The 22,511-nt window shown below is 41.8% G+C and overlaps 1 pseudogene; it reads left to right on the top strand.

The window, feature by feature from the left end:
* LOC118241745 (stabilin-2-like) overlaps positions 1 to 22,222 on the top strand; it is a 64,241-nt pseudogene extending 42,019 nt beyond the window's left edge.
* The last annotated feature ends 289 nt before the right edge of the window (positions 22,223 to 22,511 follow it).

A 22,511-nucleotide genomic window follows, 5' to 3' on the forward strand; every position in this document is an offset into this window, starting at 1 on the left:
TCTTTTTCCTTGAATTTATGGTGCAAATATCAATCAAACAATTTGCCACAACTGTAAATATTCTACTCGAAGCATTAGATTAAGTGAACTGAACAGTGTTAGATTCACTTCTATTGATATTTATTCACAGAAATATTTGGTAAATTTTTCATTCATTTCTCTTAAATGAGAATGAAATTTTGTTAAAAGGTGTTATTCTGTTTTGTACAGTCATTTATTAAAGGTCTAATATAATTTTGTGATGGTGGCGGCACAGAGGGAGCAAGAGGTGAGGTTGCCAGAAAGTGCTCTTTATTCTCCATAGGTGAATGCACAAAAGTCTGGTAGCGAAAATGAAAATCAGGAAAGAAGAATGCTTTGCTTGGTATGGTTTGGTTTGGCTTGGCTTGGCTTGGTAACTCCTCTCAAGGTAAGCCATTAATGCGCAGCATCCTCCCTACCGACCTGCGGGTTGAAATAGGTGATAGGAGAGACAAAGAACAGGTGCACCGGGTTAGTAGGCAGGTGATTGGGAACGAAGTAGGCGTTTCCCTTGTATCTCACGGTGAGTGGGCGTTGTTCCCCTGTGGAGAGGCCGACCCTTCGTGACAAATTTCACCATGACAACCAGCCCTATGCTGTGACTACCAATCCCACCATGCAGCAGGTCTTCACAAATGCACAACATGTATTGAAAATCTAATAGCTCATTATACCAATGGTGGAACTGTTAAGGTTCTACTCCCTTTGTGCAGGGAGACACTCTGCTAGTTCATGATGTCTAGGTTTGTCTGATGGAAATTATACGATTGGGAGGTTAGAGCCATAATAAAAAATGTGACAACCAGCCCGTCTCCTGTAATTCAGATTACATGTAGATTAATGATGCTGATACACACTCACTTGCTCAGATCCCTTTTTACTCCTTGTTCAGATTGCTTGCAGAATGAAATTTAACCAAAAAATGAAGACCAAAAAGTATGAAGCTGTTTTGGTTATTTTGCATCTTGGGCAAAGTCATCATGTAACGTGTGTAAGAACAGAGAGACATAATGTAATGGGTGCATGATTTAGTATAATTACACTTTTACAGTAACACATTATACATAAAAACTGCTTATTTCAGTTTCCTTTTTATTACTGAGTTAGCTCACCAGTGAGCTTGTTGTTGTTTACGTTACAGAGAATAAAGAATCTCATCAACTCCATAACTGTCTTGCTAACAAGGGGATAAACAGGACACGGGTGAGTACAATAAGGAGGCGGAGCACATGAAACACAGGGCACACACAATAACTAAAACACATCAATTACCAGGTGATGCTGTTGCCAGGAGAACCACCGAAATCTTAATCCAGAATACCAAAACTGCCTAATTCAAAGCCCAGTGTAATGACACTATAATGTTAACGTAGGTTCTGGTGAGTAATAATATCAACATTAAATTCCAGAGACTAGCAGTGTTACGTAGCCAGACTGACTGATGGGATTTTTATAAAATACAATATTGCCAAGGCATTGAAAATGTTTATATTTTAACTTCACAAAATAATAGAAATAAACATTACAAAATCAATAATAATAATAATAATAATAATAATAATAATAATAATAATAATAACAGTATTACTATTATTATTAATAATAATAATACTAATACTACTAATACTAATAACAATAATACTACTAGTAATAATAATAACAACAATAATAAAAACATTAACACTACTACCAATAATAACAATAACAATAAATATAGATGTGAGCAGCACTTCCGGGGCCAAGCACAGTCTTGCCAGTCTGACATGAAGCAACATGGATGCAGAAATCACCTTCCGTGGACACATAACATTCTGACTGTGTCCACTATTTCCTGAAGATGCCGTGAAAAAGGTGTTTGAGGTTAGGTGACAATGAAATAAAGTGTTTTGATGAACTGGAAATTTGATTGAGGAGCTTCCTAAGTTAATAAAAATGTACAGACATAGACATATACATGTATAGATTGGAATATCCCATGCCCTCCATCCAGTCATTAAAGGTTTTAAAATGTATACAATAGCAATTTGCATATAATGAGAAAAGCTGGTGACTGAGTTTTTGATGATGGTCTAAAATTGAAATATTCAGTGCTGTTCTATTGTTTGTTGCACCATACTGGAAGTTGTGGATGCCTGACTGGTTAGTTGATATGGAACTGAGTGAAAGGCTATATGCATGTGTCTGGTTACATCACATTTGTGAATGTTTTATGAAAACACCCTGTCTCTTTGCAACCAAGACAAGTCAAGGTGTTTACAATGCACAAACTGGCATTTTGGGTCTAATGTGAATTGGTGGGGAATTTCTGAGTTTAGTTTTGGTGATAATATAAAAACATAAGAACTGTACCATGTTGCTGTTATAACCTGCACTGATTATATGTTAATATGACTGCAAGTACAATTAGGTAGCCCTGTTTACTGTGATGTTCTATATGGTATGGCATTAAACTTCATTAATTGTTACATTGTATCATATACATTCATACCAGTCTTACTGGAGGGCTTAAGGAATTTTTTGTGAACAAGTATCTGAAGTCTCTTGTAGGTTGAGTCATGCACTCAAACATTGCAGGTAACATCATACTATAATTACATGTTTGATATAATTGCAAGTATTGATGTGAACTACTTTTATTGACTTCTGCCCATTTAGGTTTAAATACAAGTCCTGTGAAGTGCAAAGTAGGTAACTGTGCACTGTAGAGCCTCCCAATGTCATAACTGGTTCATTACATGTGTGTCTGTCTGTATGACTGTGTAGGAGTTATGGACTTGAATGCGTTTTCCCTACTATTCCCTACTCCCTACTAGTTTGTCCACCCTTCCACCATGACTCTCTGTCCTCTCTCTCTTTGGAGGCAGTTACAGATTCTTTCATTTTTACACTCTCCTCATCAATGATTCTTCTGTGCTCTCTCTCCTATAGACCTGTAAAGTCCTCCCCACATGCCCCCTCACCAACAGAAACACTCCGCTGCCACAGGAGAGAACTAAGGACTGCAGAGAGGTGGTGGAAGAAATCTCACCTAGATTCAGACCTCAGCTCATACCAGTCTCTCTTTTCCAAGTTCTCATTGGACATAACATCTGCAAAGTCATCCTACTACAGAGGAAAATTTGAATAATCAGCATCTGATCCACGCAAGCTCTTCACTATTTTTCTTTTCTCCTTAATCCCCCCTCCCACTCCTTCCTCATCTCTTACTCCTTAGGATTTCATCACCCTCTTTGAGGAGAATGTTGCAATCCGCCAGCCCTTTTCCTCTGTTCCCACTCTTCCAACCAGTGTGCATTCCCCAACATCCAACACTCTGACTTCTTTTTCTCCTCTCTCCTCAGATGAAATTCTTCAACTCCTGACTTCCTGCAATCCATCTACATGTCCACTGGATCCAAGGCCTTCCACTCTGTTCCAGACAATCTCAGGAGATCTGCTTCCTTTCATCTAGTCAGTCTGGCTACAAACAGGCACATTCTACAGAAACAGCCCTCATAGCAGTGACGGAGAAACTTCATGCTAGAAACAGCCCTCATAGCAGGGATGGAGAAACTTTAAGCTGCTAAAGCTGCCAAACTGTCATTTGGTTTGATTCTTCTCTGTAGAATAGTGGCAACAGGAACAGTGGAGTAGGTTTGCTTGATGACTTTTTTCTGTCAGGGGTATAAAGGCATTAATGTCTCTTGAATTTCTGTAATTAATTTAATCTGAATTTCTGTGCAATTAAGACAGTGTTGTCCAAACCTTTTAAAAGCAGGCTTTATTGAACCTTGTACCTACATGGCCCCTTGTGAAAAAGTGATTGCACCCCCCCCACCCTGTTAAAACATAAATTAAGTGTGGTTTATCACATATTTGGAAAGTGGAGTTCAATTTCTCTAGCCACACCCAGGACTGATTACTGCCACACCTGTTCTCAATCAAGAAATCACTTAAATAGCACTTGCCTGACAATGTGAAGTAGACCAAAAGATCCTCAAAAACTAGACATCATGCTGTGATCCGAAAAAATTCAGGAACAAATGAAATACAAAGTAATTGAGATCTATGAGTCTGGAAAAGGTTATAAAGCCATTTCTAAGGCTTTGGGACTCCAGCGAACAACAATGAAAGCTGTTGTCCCCAAATGGCAAAAACATGGAATAGTGGTGAACCTTCCCAGGAGTGGCCAACAAAAATTACCCCAAGAGTGCAGCGATGACTCATCCCAGAGGTCACAAAAGACCCCACAACAACATCCAAAGAACTGCAGTCCTCATTTGCCTTAGTTAATGTCAGTGTTCATACTCTGTGGACTGATGGGACAAAAGTTGAACATTTTGGAAGGTGTATGTCCCATTACATCTGGCGTAAAAGTAACACAGCATTTCAGAAAAGGAACATCATACCACCAGTAAAATATGGTGGTGGTAGTGTGATGGTCTGGGACAGTTTTGCTGCTTCATGGACTTGCTGTGGTAAATGGAACCATGAATTCTGCTGTTTACCAAAAGATCCTGAAGGAGAATGTCCAGCCATATGTTTGTGACCTCAAGCTGAAGCACACTTGAGTTCTGCAGCAGGACAATGATCCAAAACACACAAGCAAGTCCATCTCTGAATGGCTTAAGAAAAACTGAATGAAGACTTTGGAGTGGCCTAGTCAAAGTCCTGACCTGAATCCGATTGAGATGCTGTGGCATGACCTTAAAAAGGTGGTTCTTGCTCGAAAACCCTCAAATGTGGCTGAATTACAACAATTCTGAAAAGATGAATGGGCCAAAATTCCTCCACAGTTCAGTAAAATACTCATTGCTAGTTATCGCAAATGCTTGATTGCAGTTGTTGCTGCTAAGGGTGGACCAACCAGTTATTAGGTTTAGGGGGCAATCACTTATTCACACAGGGCCATGTAGGTTTGGATTTTTTTCCCCCTTAATAATAAAAACCTTCATTTAAAAACTGCATTTTTTGTTTACTTGTGTTATCTTTGTCTAATATTTAAATTTGTTCGATCTGAAAGATGTGTGACAAACATGCAAAAAAATATCAGGAAGGGGACACACTTTTTCACACCACTGTACGTACTTCTTTTCTTGCCTGACAGGTGTACATGACTGGAGGGGTTCCTTAGCAATGGAAAAATCTGCTTTGGCAATATAATGCAGAGACTGCAAGATCTGAACTCAGAACCTGGAGGCCTAACCCTAGCTGTCCAGTGCCATCAGTCTTTTGGTGAGTGACATGTCACCTGCTCAATGCGATTGATCTGCGTGGTGAGTGACACTGGCTGTCCAATGCTAGCATGGCTTTTAGTGAAATTTCGTTGGTTGGTCATATAATTTACAGAAGATCTAAGGTCAAGAAAGAGCTGTGCTTGACTTGAAGCTCAGAGAGTCACACACGTTCTGCTGTGCCTTGTTGGTATTTCAGAAGCAGTCATGTCCTGGCCTCTGACGTCACGTGGACTGTTCACTGTTTTTGTACCAAGCAACAAAGCTTTCAAATCAACAACTGTGAGTTCAGTTATACAGACCATCAATCATAAAATTACATATACACTACTGTTCAAAACTTTGGAATCACTGCATCTGTGTTCTCAATAATCCACCTTTTTGTGGATATGTACATAAAATTATTATAATGTGATACTAGAATTTAAAAATTCATGAATTTTCCAATAACTTTTAGGAAGCACATAAATACACAAATAGTTTTGTCCAGAATTATGTAGAATTGTGCAGATGACTCCAAAATGCTTCATAGACATGTATGGAGAGAGTTAATAATAAAATTAATATCCAGAATACTTCACAAAGGGGTGGAAAGCAATGATCAAATCTTGAGGCAGATTATTTCAGGAGAAATTGCATTAAATTCAATTTAATGAATTATTCAATAGTTAATGACCTTTAGTTCACTAAAATACTAAATGATAGTTTAGAATGACATATCTACATACATTATTTAGACCTACATTGCATAAAGTTGCATAAATATAGGAACCCAAACTTTTGAAGTAGTAGTGTAAATGATAAAAAAGTGCAAAACACATCCATGTTACACACACACACACCCATGTGCATCGTACTGTTCTGCTGCTGCAGGTGAAAACTCTGGTGGCAGATGAGGCGAAGGCCCGATACCTTGTCAAGTTGCACATGGTCGCTGTGGAAATGAACTCTGACACTCTGAAGAATGGAATACTCTATTACACGCTGACAGGGAAAACTGCTGAATCAGTAACTGAGGTAGGGGAGTGTGTGTGTGTGAGGGAGGGAGGGAGGGAGGGAGAACAAAAATTGAATATTATAGAAATAGCACTCTCTCACTGTCTCTCACTGTCTCTCACTGTGTCTCACTGTCTCTTTCTCTCTTTCTTTCTCTCTTTCTCTTTCTCTTTCTTTCTCTCCTAAGTCTGAGCAGGTTAAAGTCCGTATCCATGGCAGCCGTAGGAAAGGCCTACTTCTGGAATCCAATATTATTCTTTCGAATGGAGTGATCCACATCACTGATAAAATGATGGACACGGACCCTCCTACTGTTATAAGTGACAGTCAGGTGTGTTTTTCAGACAAGCCAGATGCTTTTAATAATACTGACGTAAATCAGGAAATCCTTCTTTCTGAGTTATTAAGTAAAATAAAACTCTTTTTTTATAATTTGCTCTTTGAATTCAGGAAAACCTGATGAAGATTCTTTCTGACAATGGAAAGTTCTCCCAATTTAAGTCTCTTCTTGAGATATCGGGACATTGTAAATGTGCATGTATGAAACTCTAAGTCTGTCTCTTTGCATCAGAAAACCAACATGGTGGCTGTACACAGTGTTTGCTCCAACAAACACCGCCTTTTCTTTACTGAAGGACGGTTACCTATACTACCTTGTGTCTGATGAGGTGGGTCTGCACTGCAAAATTTCTGCAGTATTTTATATTTAGCATCACTTAACTGGAAACAAGTTGATCTTTGCCTTTATATTTCTGTTCCTTTCATCTCTGAAGGGCAATTAAAAACTACTGGAACTGATGAGAAACCATATTGTTTCCTCTGCTCAGGTTTGTGTTTCTGCTTGGAGAATGTAGTAGGAATGTGGTGTTCCTTCTGTATAGCATATTGAATCTTTTCACATGATGCTACCAAACATCTTTTTCTGTAATTACACTCATGTCTTATTTTCTTGCATTGAAATCAGCTGAGTGTTAGCTACATCATCTCAAGTGCACAGACTGTGTCCATGGCTAATCAAGTTCTAGCGTTTAACATCACCCTTGTTGTGAGTACTCAAGAATTTTCACACTTCATTTCATGTAACACTTCACCAGGAAATGTTGGCATTGCTAAAATGTATGAGAAGAAGGAGTCAGTCAACAAACACACACATGCTGACCACCTCTAGCTGCATTTACAGTTGTTCAAATAGGAATGTCTGGTACACTGTGTGATTAAACATACTGTACCATCCAACAAACACCACAAAAATGTAGAAAAGCTATTAGCTTTTTGTCTGTTCTGGCATGTCAGTTATTCCCATTTATTATTCGGTCATAAAGTCTCTGGCTGATTCTCATTCATGTTTAGGTATGTAAGTAGTGTTTGTGTTGGATGGACATTTCCCAATATGGTTTCTGCTCATAATCAGGGTCAAATTTTGATCAACGGGGTAGCAGTGGTTGAGACAGATGTTGAGGCAAAGAATGGACGTCTCTATTCGCTAGATGAGATTCTAATCCCGCCCACCATAGAACCCATCCTCCCTCATCGGTGTGACATTACTGAAAATGTTAAATATAAGGTGAGTTTTAGCCATGCATCTAGAAGTTACGTTTGATTTAAATCTGCAGAATCCCACATCATCTAAGAAAAAAAGCTACTTTTGCTTGTTGGAGTGAGAGCTTCTGTGGAAGACCATTTTGTCTTTTGTCTCCAGGGTCTGTGTGTGAGCTGTTCATCAGTCACCAGGTCCACCTGTCCAACAGGTGTCTCAATGGTAAGAAGATGCCTTCTTCATAACTTTTATTATTGTACGCCGACTGAAGTTATATAATTCAAAACATTTTATCATTAACAGGTTTACAGAGGATTTACAAATACCTAGTAATCATTATAGCTGCATGTTTGTCTGAGTGATGGAAAAGAGTTTAAGGTTGATTGTGTTTGAGGTTTTTAGTGTCTATCTCAAGGTGCATATCTAAATTATCTGTGTATATCTACATTTCTCTCCCTTGTGGCTCTTGTGTGAAGAACATGTTTTCCAGGGGCTGTGTGTACATGAAAAAGTCTCTAGACCTGAATGTTCCTGTTCTGGCCTGTATTGCAGTGAGAACCATACTGTGAGTATGAGAACCAACACCAATCACTTCATGTGTCCCAGATCTGCTCTAGCAAGCATTGCAGCAGCCTTATAGGAGCTGGTCATCGAAATGTCAGTTTCAACAATAATACAATACAATACAATAACCCAAAGTTTCTGGGACTGGTGAGACTGGGTTCATTATTAGGCTTTACCTCCACAGATTCAACATGCCAACTTCTTTGTTTTATTTATAATAAGAGAAAATCCAGCAAACGCATGTGCAGTAGTTCGGTCTTACACACTTACATATACTCAGGGCACAAAGTCACACTGTCATAAAGTAAACCTCCAGTAGATACGTTTATCCCTGAATCTTGACACTAATTACTTAAGAGCAGAGTAGATTTGTACATTGTACATCTACAGTACTATGTACATCTACAGCATTTTGGGTGTTTTGTATTAAAACTGAAGCTAAAGTAGAACATGATGTCTCTCTTTCTCCATGTTGTGAAGACCCCACAATGCTGTAAAGGCTTTTTTGGATCAGACTTTTCCCCTTGGCCTGGTGGATTCACTGCCCCCTGCTCCTCTCATGGCATGGTACACACACACACACACACACACACACACACACTCACACACACACACACACACACACACACACACACACACACACACACAAACATACATGTGTGCACATAGGCACACCCCACTTCACAACTCTCCCTTTGTTTCAGTGCTTCGAGGGTATAGGTGGCAATGGCACTTGTCAGTGTGAGCCCAACTTCAAAGGGTCCCATTGCCAGTACTGTGCTCACCCCAACAAATACGGCCCATCCTGTGACTTGGCCCAGTGCGACTCAAGAAGCATCGGAGTACCCTCCCATATCCATAGATCAGATCCATCTTTATCAGCCTCGACTGTCATAAGAGCTTCAGTAATCTCCCTTCACCTCTCTTTCCTGTACCCCGGCCTTCTGGTGTGTGCAGGGCATGTGTGACAACCGCCAAGAAGCCCACGGCACGTATAAGTCAGGCTCCTGCAAGCCAGGTTTCTCTGGGCAGCTCTGTGATAAGCACACCCAGCCCTGCAGGCCCAAGCAGCCGTACCACGCCCATGCTGACTGTGTCTACAGCGAAGGAGAGCTCATGTGAGTGCCCCACCTTTGCCCCGTCCTTAATCTGCCCTTAACCCCACCCTTACACTACCGTTAACCAACTTGAGTGGTTAGAGAAGCAGGAGGGAAAGCTCCACCCTGGCACTTGGTAGTGATGTTTAAAGGCAAGTAAGACTTTTCTTCTTTTAGTCAAGGGTTGTAATAGGTTTGGTTTCGGTTAAGATAGAAGTAAGGCTGGTTTTTTTTATTCACTTCATCATATGGTATGAAGATGTGAAGGAACAAATTTTTCCAGTCAGGGAGGGGTGTGTTTAATTTTACTTGTGTATCTTTGTTCAAGGTGTGTGTGTAAGCTGGGTTTCAAAGGGAATGGATTCCTGTGTGTGGAGAGCGACCCGTGTACTTCACCTCCCAACGGAGGCTGCAGTAACAACGTAGGTCAAGAAAGCATTTGTGTGTGTTGGTCCGCGCACACATGTGTGAATGCGTGTGTGTGTTTCTGAATGTCTTTGTTCTCTCTCTCTCAGGCTAGGTGTATAAAAACTGGACCAGGCACCCGCAGGTGTGAGTGTCTGAAGGGGTGGAAAGAGGATGGAGATGAATGCCAGCCTGTCAATAACTGTGTGGAGCCCTCTAGAGGCGGGTGCCATCCCAACGCGTCATGCGTCCACGTAGGCCCAGGACAGGTGAGACGGGCTGCTGCTTAACTCAGACACTCAGTCCAGCACAGACTCTAGACTAAGGGCACTTGCACAGCATATTGTGTCATGGATGTTGCCTTAGAGCCACTTTTGCCTACTCTACATCAGTCCTTTGTACATTTCTCCAATGTTCCATACATCCATCCATCCAGACAATCATTCAGCCTCTGTGTTTGCTGAGCTTGTCAGTCATTCTTTCTATTTTTTTCCAAAATTACTGTATGTGCAAGAAGAATTACCATGGAAATGGGAAAGATTGTGAGGCTATCAATCAGTGTATAGATCAAATGAGAGGATGTCATCAGCATGTTAGTGTGACACACACACACACACCAACACCTACACATTCCAAGCAATTTCATTTAAAAAAAAGGCTGTAATGAAGGGGATTTTCTCACTGAGTATATTATTCATTAGACCACCAGAGTGGCTGGAGCTAAAATTGTATCAGCAGACATTGTTGCCAAGAGTGGACTCATTCACCTGATCGACACAGCAAGTATTAAAAAAAACCCTCAGAAATGCAGTGGAATCCTCGTACTGTTATGTAGTGGAAATGATAGACTGGTGTTTCTTTGCCAGGTTCTCATCTCTGATCGTAAGCTGAGCGAAGGTTTACTTGAGGTGCTGAACCAGAGACCACAGTTCTCTCTCTTCAGGGACATGCTTCTTGTGGGTATCCCCTAATGCTCTTCTTGTAGGTCTGTCATACTGCCAGTCTCTCACAGGGAAGGATATGATTGTCTCTCCCTAGGATGTATGGTGTAAGCATCATTAACGTGATTACATTTAGCTTTTGTGGTGCTTTAGAAATTCAACTTGACTGAGGAAATGGAGAGCACCTCTGGTTTTACATTGTTCGCCCCTATGGACAGTGCTATTACTGAATATCTGAAGAACACCGGTGAAAGCTCATTGGTACTGTACACACACACACACACACACACACACACACACGTTTGGTGTTTGTTTATATGTGATAGTGTGTGATTTCTCCAAACTAGGACCTGAATGTGACACGTTACCACATTGTGCTGGGTGACACCCTGAGGCAGGCGGACCTGCAGGATAGCCTGTACAAAGACACCATGCTGGGTTTCTCCTATCAGATAGGCATTTTCTGCAAAGACAGTAACGTAGGTCGACTCTTTACCCCTGTGAACGGGGAAATCATAGGAACATATGGGATGTAGGAGAGATGTGCGTTAAACCACCCAGTACCCATGAGAACAGCTACTCTGTTCCCAGTCAGTTGTGGAAAATGGAGCCTAAATGCTCACAGACATGCAGACAGACACTCACAGACAGAGACTCAAAGACACTCACAGACCCACACAAACATGTCTCCGTCTTCCCACAGTAACGCTAGTGAATGAGGAACAGTCGAACCCTTTCATACAAAGAGGGCATCGAGAGCCGCACACTTAATAAATCTCTCTCTCTCCTTCTGTCTTTCCTTCTCAGTGGTGGGTGAATAAGGCTCTGGTGACTGCTACAGACATTTTGACTTCTAAGGGGATCATCCATGAAGTGTCTGCTGTACTGAAGGTGCCCAGGAACCGCTGTGACACAGCGCCCACCAAGATCGTCCAGGTGATTCGCTCTGCTGTGCACAGCTCTCCCAGACTCTCTCACCCGCCGCACACCTTCACAGGCAACAGGGCAGACCCACTTTGCTGAGCTGTTTGTCAGGCATGAGTTTGTGATCTTCTGGAATAACACTGTATGCAGGGGCAGTGCATGGACTGCTTTCACCCAACCGAGAGCCGTTATCCCCCTGGAACCCAGCAAGTATTCACAGTAAAATCAATGGCACATCTCTAAAACAAGCTATTCATCTAAAACGCACGCATTAATTACTTTATGTGCCACTGTTTACAACCATAATCTAGTCAGTTTAACCAAACATTAGTTTAGCTTTTTAAATCCATTCAGTGCTCATTTGGGAGTGTGGCTGTGTTTCATAGATGTGGCTAATGTTTTTTTTACATTTACATTACATTTACTCTTTTTACATTTAAATTTCCATTTTTACATTTTTGCATTGAATTCAATATTATGTTCTTGTTCATATATTTTTGTTTTTATCGTGCTCACTGTATTGTTAATAAGACTTCAGTCTCAGCTGGGTTTCTGGGTAAAATGAACATTAAAATGGAGCAGACTGACATGTCCTGATTTTGTCTCTTTTTTTTGCCCAAAGTCCATAAAAAGGACCAAATGTGCATATAGCAGGAGGAAACACGGGATGTTCATTGGCTGTGAGGCTTTCTGTCAAAAAACGACCATCGTACGTGAGATTTTTAAATGGCTTTCTTCTGTAAGATGTTTAAATGATGGTGCTGAATTTTGCACTTGTTGGATTCTGTATGTTTTAACACTGATGTGATTTTACTGTTATTTTGTCATCATTAAGTTTTGATTGGAGGGAGGTTCCCTCTCTTGTTTTCTCTCTCTCCCTCTCTGTAGGTAAGGAAGTGTTGCGAGGACTTTTATGGTGTTAACTGTGAGAGCTGTCCAGGGCCAGAAGGCCAGCCCTGTTTTGGTAACGGTGTGTGTATGGACGGTATTAATGGTACAGGAGTGTGTCGGTGCAACCCTGGCTTTAACAGCACAGCCTGCGAGTCCTGCCAGACGGGAAAGTACGGCATCCACTGTGACCAAGCTATTCCGCCGTGGAATCTACCTTTGTAACGTACCTTTGTAATGTACAACAATGTAAGTTCCCAATACACTACGGGTAAAAGCTTGTTAAACCTCCACATATTTCTCTCAGTCGTATTTGTTCCCTTTTTCCCTTGTTCTCTCTTTTCCTCTCACTGCAGACTGTAAGTGTGTGAATGGTCACTGTAATGATGGTCAGGAGGGGGATGGCACCTGCGAATGTGACGTTGGATGGAGAGGAACACTCTGCTCTATAGGTGAGGAATTACACACACACACACACACACACACACATACACACACACACACACACACACACACACAAATTTAATTTCTTTTTTGTGATGAGAAAAGAAACTTAGCTCCGTGTTTTATTTCAGCCATAACCACAGACTCATGTAAAGGGACGTGCCACACCAGTGCAAAGTAAGTGAGACCCTCTCACTCTCAGCCCCCTCTCACTCTCAGCCCCCTCTCACTCTCAGCCCCCTCTCACTCCCTGATCCCTCTCACTCCCTGATCCCTCTCACTCTCAGCCCCTCTTCTCTCTGACTCCTCTCACTCTCTGAAACATCTCATGCTCATACTCCTCTTTCTGGGACCTCTAATATACCTTTATATTTGTCTTAAAATGTACGTGTTTTGTTATAACTTTGTTTGAATGTGTGTGTGGTTTTCAGTTGTCTACTGAACGTAGCAGATCATTCATATTACTGTAGATGTGCAGCTGGTTACCAGGGCAACGGTACATACTGTACAGATAGGTAGTGGTTTAAAGCTTTGCCCCTTGTCACGTTACAAAGTGAAATTTGAGACGCGGCTCTGTTTGTATTTGTGTGTGGGTGTGTGTTTCCTCAGCGGTGAACGCTTGCGCGAAGGATAATGGCGGATGCTCCTCCAGCGCTGTGTGTAAGATAAGTATCCCAGGACGCAGGAAGTGTGTGTGTAACCCAGGTTATGCAGGGGATGGAAAAGTGTGTGTGTGTAAGTCTGACATGTCTCAGTTTCAGTTGTGATGTTTCTTGAGTGTGCATGTTTGTGTGCATGCTTGAGTGTGCATGTGTGTGTGTGTGTGTGTGTGTGTTTGGGCACTGTAATGTGCTGTTGGGGCCAGTGTACTGTCCATTCCTTTGTGCGTCATGTTGATGACTTTGGCCCTCTGATTCTCCAGCAATCAATCCATGTCTGGACGGTAGTGGAAGCTGCAATGCCTATGCAGACTGTGTACACACAGGCCCAAACAAGGTTGGTTCCCCGACCATGTGCATGCGCATGTGCATCTGTGCTTGGTTTTCATATGTGTAACCTAGGGGTCGTAAGGGCAGCACAAAACAATCAAAACCCTGCCATTAAGCAATCTAACAAGCAGAGCATTACAGGCTAAGAACATTAGAGAGTGAACATAAGACTTAAAGCTTAATGCCAAATACAACAGGGGAGTATACAAGCAGTCAATGGACAGCTAAAGAGGACTACTTAGAGGAGGAGTAAAGAACACCTCCCAGGAGGAGCAAGGAGCCAAAACCAAAGCAGGAGGTGTATGGTTAGGCAGAAAGACCCGAGAGGTGCCAACAGCAAAGACACAAAAGACAGAGGAGATCCTGACAGAATGCTAGAGTATTGCTTTTTAGTAGATTCACAACAACAACTACTACTACTGCTACTACTACTACAAATACTTATTCTAATACTAAAACTAATGCTACTACTAGTACTTCTATTAATACTAATACTTCTAAAACTAATATCAACTTATATAACAAACTTAACTTATGAACCAGGTTCTGATTCTCAGTAATGGAGGCTGCAACCCAGTTGGTTTTAAATACCTGAATTTGACTTCAATCGCAAAAATTAAGTGAAGAAATAAAAGCACTGTTCACTATGCTTTCAGACAGCATGTGTGTGCAAAGCAGGCTACTCTGGAAATGGACAGCAGTGTAATCCTATCAATTTGTGTTACAAGGTAAGAAAGCCTCTGGACTATGAGCCCAGCACAGCAAAACCCATTTGCCTGTAAAATGCACTCAGCAGCCTATCTTGTACTTACACTCACTAGAGATTAGGTACAGAGTGTTATCATGCACAGGAGTGTTGCTGGGGTTTTTACATGTGGAACTGAGATCCACCGACCAAAATTAACCAGTCAGCTGCAGCCTTGTAAATCATACCATTAATCAAGAGTTTAATGATGGCCAACATAAACTATGTACAGCAACCAGATATTCAGTCTCTAACTGTGCACTGGCCGTTTCTACCTTAAAGTGGCGATCAACTAACTAACTGATATTTTAGGACCTCTCCTAAAGTGTTCTGGATCATATTAAGAAGTCTGGAGTTCCCATTGTCCAGATAGGTAGTAATGAAGACAGCTGTAATGTGGAATCCCCAGGGATCTGTTCTTGGTCCACTTTTATTTAAGCTATACATGCTCCAATTAGGCCAGTTCTACAACACAATAAGATTTCCTATCAATGTTATGCAGATGACACACACATATACACTTAGTTCTCTCACTGGATGATTATCCTAATAGACACTCTGTCTCTGTTTGTAGCACATAAATAACTGAATGACAGAATTTCCTGAAAGTAAATAAAGACAAAACAGAGGTTATGATATTTGGCAACAGAGCAGAGAATCTCTAAATTGTTCCCCATCGCGAATCTAGGGATCTAAAAATGTAGTAAGAAATCTCAGCCTTAGAAAGTTCTTGGAGATCTAATAGACCCAGGACTGACCTTTACTGGCCATATCAAATGAATATTAAGAAACTATAAGGGTATTAAGAAAGGCTTAATGTTCCAACAAGACCTTGGACACTTTTGCGTGATTTTATCTCCAACCAGGTTGACTAATACCAGTTGACTACTAGTATATATTTTGATCACTTGCTCAAGGAGTAAAAACCCAGTAGGTCTCTGAGATCCAAGGATACAAGGCCCAGAATGTGGAGCCCAGAATTTAAACCAAACACGGAGAAGCAGCATTCTTTTTTCTTTTTTTTTATGCATGACTGATAATAACTCCAAGATGAATTTAGATGTGGCCCAAATCTTTTTAAATTGAGGTTAAAAGTGTTACTGGTCATAATTGAGCTCTCTGTATTAATTTATATCTGCAGCACTTTATTTTATCATTATATATTGTTCATCTTTTATTTTCATGTATTAGTTATTGCTGTGTAAATCAGATGTAACTATTTTTCACAAAAACTTCCTGAGGTTATAGATCTCGGGATGAAAAACAATAAAATTATTTCATTATTTTATTTCATTCACTATTTTTGTGTGTTTGTCTGACGTGCTTTGAATTGGCACTGTGTATGAAAAGTGCTGTACACATAAACTTGCCTTGTTTTGCCTTCACCTAAAGTAGCTGGTGTATGCATGTAATCTGGCATCACAGGGTTTGGCATGTGTGACTGCACTGAGCCCTAACGTAATAAATGAATGCGAATAGCTGTAATCTATTCATCTGATCCTTGTCAGAAAAATGGAGGCTGCCACAAGCAAGCCATCTGTATGATGACAGGGCCAGGGGAGAGGAACTGCACCTGTCGCAAGGACTACATGGGAGATGGGATGACCTGCAAAAGTAACGTCATGCAGGTGAGAGCCAAGGAGCGTTCTCTCTCTCTCTCTCTTGCGCGCGCTCTCTCTCTCGCTCTCGCGCTCTCTCTCTCGCTCTCGCTTTCTCTCTCTCGCTCTCGCTCTCGCTCTCGCTCACACACACAAACTCTCTGCCATCTCATTTTCACTAACTTAAATGTGTCTCCCATTGTGCCTTCAGGAGCTCCGAAACAGAGAGCTGACAAGTTTCTTCTACAGTGTGTTAGTGAGTCTCAGTCATTCATTTGAATTGTATTATTTATGTGTTTTCTAATCATTATTTTTCTGTTTTCTTGAACCCTGTGTTACAAAATATTAGTTAATGCAGGCAGGAAATAATCAGCATATGTTTATGCTTTCAGTGGTCTGATGCTTATTTCCTACAAGGACGTGGTCCATACACTGTGTTTGCTCCTAACAATAAGGCACTTAAAAAGGCAGAAGTAAGTCCAAGTGTTTGATGAAACTGCCCAGTGTGCATGTTGAATGACTGGACCAACAGTCCTCTCGGTCACATCATAATCCTGCATCACTTCCCAGTACCAGAAGCCAGAGAATAAAGAGAGCAACGCAGCGCTGGTCCTGTAGCACATCGTGTCATGCCGTATCCTGATGCCGGAGGACCTGATGCAGCCCCGTAACCTCACCACGCTCAGCGGGGAAACGCTCACCATCTCCTACTGGGAGGTCGGCATGCTGACCTCAACAGAAAAGAGCCACTTCACTCCGTGCAGTCCTACTGAGATGTATAAACTGTGCTTTGTGTGCAGGGCTCGATATATATCAATAACAAGGCCAAAGTGGTGTACAGTGATCAGGAGAGCAACAACGGGATTTTCCACGAGATCGACACGGTTCTCATCCCCCCCCAGCTTCCAGAAGCTGAATGGAATGAATAAGTCTGCCAGCCTCGTAGGTGTCTGCATTTATCTTGAGACTGTCTTGCGTATGGAAGATGCAAACCACTAGTTCAATGATATTATCATGCAGCAAAGTAAATACCCTGAAAGGTTGTGCCTCTTTTAACCAACTTTGTCAGACAAATCTCTTGATCTAATGTTAATGGTGTGAATAAATCCAGGTTTCCTCATCTATCAAATGATGCTAAGAATTATTTTGTTATTATTTATTTAAAAAAATAACTTTGAAGAAATGAGGTTTCAAATAGCAAACCCCTGACCTCAGCACCTGTTATTGCCTCTTTTACAGAAGTAGCTTCAGAGGAAATTTAACTTCCACTGTTAGATTAAGTCACTTTAAACTACTGAGAGCACAGGAATGAAGTTTAGATTCCACATGTTCCCAAACATAGCAAACAACACCAGCTGTACAGGGAGTGCACTTAGAGATTTATTCAAAAACACCAAATGACCTCTAACCTGGACTTTATATCACCATTTATTTCTGGCAGCCTGACCTCAAAGATGTAGCAAATGAACACGGCTTCAAGACATTTTTCAAACTGTTGGAGGTGCGTACAAGTAAAATCAAATCAAATCATTTTTTTTGTTGTCACTTTAGCACAGATGTGAAAGTGAGTGAAAAGCTTGAGTAGATAGTCCCCCACAGTCTGTAAGTACACAATGTATACAAATTAAATACAGAATATATACAAATTAACATACACCCTTTATGCTGTGTTTCCAGAAGGTATAAATATATAAGCTGTGAAATATACAGATGTACACATTTCTATTATAGAATATATGGATTATGTTCAATCTCTCTCCCCTGCCTCCAGTGGCTGACCTGTGTGGGTTCTGGAATAGGGGCTGCTTGAAGAACGCCAAATGCTCCCAGAAGCACGAGAAGGTGAACTGCACCGGGCTACTCTGGAGACGGCCATGTCTGGTGGACCCCTGTGTTACGAATGATAACGGAGGCTGTCACGAGCATGCCATCTGTACACTGACTGGAGCAGTGAGCAGGTGTCTCTTCCTCTACACCTGCATAATGAACTGTATATTTTGTGTGTGTGTGTGTGTGTGTGTGTGTGTGTGTGTGTGTGTGTGTGTGTGTGTGTGTGTGTGTGTGTGTGTGTGTGTGTGTGTGCGTGACTACATTGGTGATGGTCTGGAGTGTGAGCTGAAGGTGCTTCCAGTGAATTGCTGCATGTAGGATAACGGCCAGTGTCACTCTGATGCTTAGTGCACTGACAGTAGCACTGTACACCTTTTCTGTAATCCTGTTCTACACGTAGTCCATTTCATGGTCACAGGAGTAGTAGGATGTGCAAAGAAGCCCAGGTGTCTGGTTTCTTCTTCCAGCTTCTCCTGGAGGATCCCCAGGCTTCCCCAGGCCAGCTTGGACATGTAGTCCCTCCAGAATGTCCTCGGTCTGCCCATAGTCCTCCTCCCTGTTGGCCATGTCTGGTATACCTACGGCAGGAGGTGACCACATGGCATCCTTATCAGATGCCTGAACCACTTCAACTGGCTTCTCTTAACAGCGGATCTGCTTTACGCTCCTCCAAAGTTCATGAGCAGGTTATGGTTGGGAAATAGTAAATTGAGAACTTAAATTTATAGCTCAGCTCCGTCTTCACAGCTACAGTCTGCCACATTACAGAAATTGCTGAACTTATCCTATGGTTGATATCACAATTCCTCTTGCCATCACTTGTGACCTGAGTTACTTAAACTCCTCCACTTGGGGTCAAGTTCTCGCCCAGAGGGAGTGTGCCACTCTTTCCCAGGAGATCACCATGTCCTTCAACTTGCCTCCTTTTCTGCTTAATGGTATCCCTCACTGTTAAAGTCCACAACCGGGTTTTTGGGTTGCCGCTATACCAGGCACTGAAAAAGATTTAGCCACAATGAACCTGCTTCCACAATGGAGATTTTGAACAGGGTCCACCCATACTCAGTGTCCCCAATTACTCCAGAAAGTACAAGAAGCTCTCTTCAAATCATTTGGGAAGGTGTTTCCAAGCAGACCCTCACTATATGTTTGGGGCTACCAGGTCTGACCGAGAATATTCCCTGCCATCTGATCCAACTCAGCACCAGATTGTGATCTATTGACAGCTGCGCACCTCTCTCCACATGAGTGTTCAAAACATGGCCGCAGGTCAGATGACACAACCACAAAGTTAATCACTGACCTTTGGCCCAAGGTGCTCTGATAATATGTACACTTATGAGCAGGCTGGTGTTCAGACTTTGTCTTTGTTGTACACCAATCATGGATAGTACAGAAGTCAAATAACATCCCACCTCTTGCTTCAGATTGGGCAGAACATTCCTCCCAGTCACTCCTCTCCAGGTTTCCCAGTCATTGCCTACCATATTTGTTTTGTAATAAAATACTGTCTGTTATACTGTTTGTTCAGAATATCAACTTTCTTTGGTTTGTACTAGGGAAACCCTGCAAGAATTAAAGTTCTCACATTGGTTCTCTATTTGAGTGAAATATAAGTAACTGTATGGATAATTGTTTATTTCTTGGCCATCAGGGTGAAATTGTAGGGTTGAGGCTAAATGTGTAATCTACACTTTATCTGCTTTACCTCAGATAAGACCGTTTGGGTCTTCCACTACCGTTCTCCACTGGGAGTGTACAAACTCAACTGCACACAGGCCCAGGAGGCCTGCAAGCAGGAGGGAGGCACTATTGCTACATACACACAACTGTCCTACGCTCAGCAGGTGGGTGTAGATGCAAGTAGGCATACTGAGCATCTGAACAAGAGATAGAGATGGCTGTGCGGTATGTTTGACGTCCTATCTGTGGGCCACACAGGCTGGGTACAGTCTGTGTTCTGCCGGGTGGCTCGAGCAGGAGCGCGTGGCCTTTGGTCATGTGGGCATCGTGGACTACGGCAAACAAACTGACCTGAGTAGGACCTGGGACACGTTCTGCTACTGGCCAAAGGGTAAGACCATGCAGCTTATGATGGTGCATGACAAACATAAAACATGTTAAACATGTTAAACCCCATAGTTCAACTATGACTCCAAACTCAAACCATAACCTCAGCCTCAAACCATAATCCCAATATTTAACTATAACAACAACCTTAAACCTTAATTCCAACTTCAAGCCAAACTATACTGAGCCTCAAGTTTGCATTTAATACAAGAATCCATGCTGTTAAATATAGATGGTGTGTGTGTGTGTGTGTGTACGCACGCGCATGATTATTTATTTGTTAATATTATTCTTTTACCAGATGTGAAATGTGAGTGTAAGATGGGTTACATTGGTGATGGATACACTTGCACTGGAAACCTGCTACAGGTTCTCTCCTCCAAGCCCAACTTTTCCAACTTTCTGTCAGTGAGTATAACAGCTTACAAGCTGCATGAAAAACATGTTCTGCACTTTCCAAACAGAATCCCTGGAGTATTAAAGAAAACACTCCTGAGTAAACTGCATTACAGCCAGTTTGTTGTTACCAGAACATATTAGTTCTGGTTTTATCAGAGTAGTTCTTAAGGACTAGCATTCTATGCTGTGTACATTGATGCACTGATATCAGATACTCTCATATCAGACTCTTGCCACCAGATTTGGCTCTGATGTTCCCCAGTAACTGACACTGACTGGTCTCATAAATTGTTCCCATCCCCAGCAAATCTTGAATTGCTCCAGAACTTCAGCATCAGGTCAAGAGTTTGTGAGGCGTCTCAGCAACATAACCACCCAGTCCACCCTGTTTGTGCCTGATAATGACGGTCTCTATGAGAACGAGGTAGTTTGGTCCTCTCCATACCACACAGATGTCTGCATTCTTCATGAGTCAAGATTAAAGGTGTTTCACACTCCCCCTCTCTCTGGAATAGACACTGTCCTACAGGGATTTAGAGCACCACCTGCTGGATGGGAGAGCTCTGGTGCTGCAAGCTCTCATTAACGTCAGCCATGTTCGAACACATCTGGGACATACACTCAGTGTGAAAGGGGTTCCTAGCCTGCAGAGCCCCCAGACACTGGTAAACATTTACCTCATTTAAGCTGCATTATAGTTAGTGGATGTTCTAAACAATTACATTTACTTCAAGTCTAAATCAGGCATGCACAATGTCTCCTGAAAACTGTGTTAGTGGATGCAAATAATTACCAACAAAGTTTAACAGATCCTTTCTGCCTCCAGGCTTCCTCTGGATATGTCAATGACCGTTACATTATCGAATTTGACATTTTTGCATCCAATGGGATCATCCATGTGCTGCATGGACCACTGAAAGCTCCATCCCCTCCGGCCCCTCCCTCCACCCTGCCCACAAGGCAGGGATGGGCATCGGTGTTCTGTTACTCGTCATCCTTATCGTGGCTGGAGCATTTGTGGCCTACCATTCCTACACCCAGCAATCCAAGCCTTTCCAGTTCCACTACTTCAAGGTTAGTGTGGACACGGTGCATCACAAGATAGCAACATGTTTTTAATATGCAAACAGAAAAATTAATCCAAGCATGTGAAGAAAGATTTAATATAAGGAAAATGAATTAGACTGTTATAGTGTGTATATGCAGTATGCAAGTATGTGTGTTTGGCTTTCAGGAAGATGAGAATGAAGACAGCAGCCCTTCTGGATCAGCCCCGTACATCTCCAACCCCACGTATGAGTCCACACCTGCCCCCAATGACCCCCACCTCCCAGCAGATGAGGTAAGTAAAAGAATTACAGTTACAGATTACAGTTATGCATAATTACAGTTACAGACTGAAACAGAACAAAACTTTGTGCTGCCCGGTTCTAACACTGGACTGTGTTACAGAAGGATGACGAGCAGCAGATGGTTGCCAGTGGCTCTTATGATCTTCTGCAGGATAGCAGAAGAGATGTGGGATCTCACTCAGACACTCTCCGTACAGCTCAGAGCCTGAACTGCTGTAGAGCAGCAGGACACTCAAGTGCTGCAGTACCTTAGTAGACTATAAGAGGGCAGAAGAAAAAAAAGAACAAAGATTGAACGGCAGTTTCATAAAGCTGAACTGAAATGAACTGGACATTGACGACCCAATAAAATGGGAAGTACTTTTGTGATTGTGTGTAAAACTGTTTACATCTCTGTGTGCATGTGTTGTGTGGTTGAATGTTTACATGTTTGTTGGCCTTGATTATTCCTTTGGTATAACAAGTTTATATTTATGTTACCACTACATGCACAAATAA

Source organism: Electrophorus electricus, chromosome 11 (assembly GCF_041902795.1).
Source record: "Electrophorus electricus isolate QZ-2024a chromosome 11, ASM4190279v1, whole genome shotgun sequence".
Lineage (NCBI taxonomy): Eukaryota > Metazoa > Chordata > Actinopteri > Gymnotiformes > Gymnotidae > Electrophorus > Electrophorus electricus.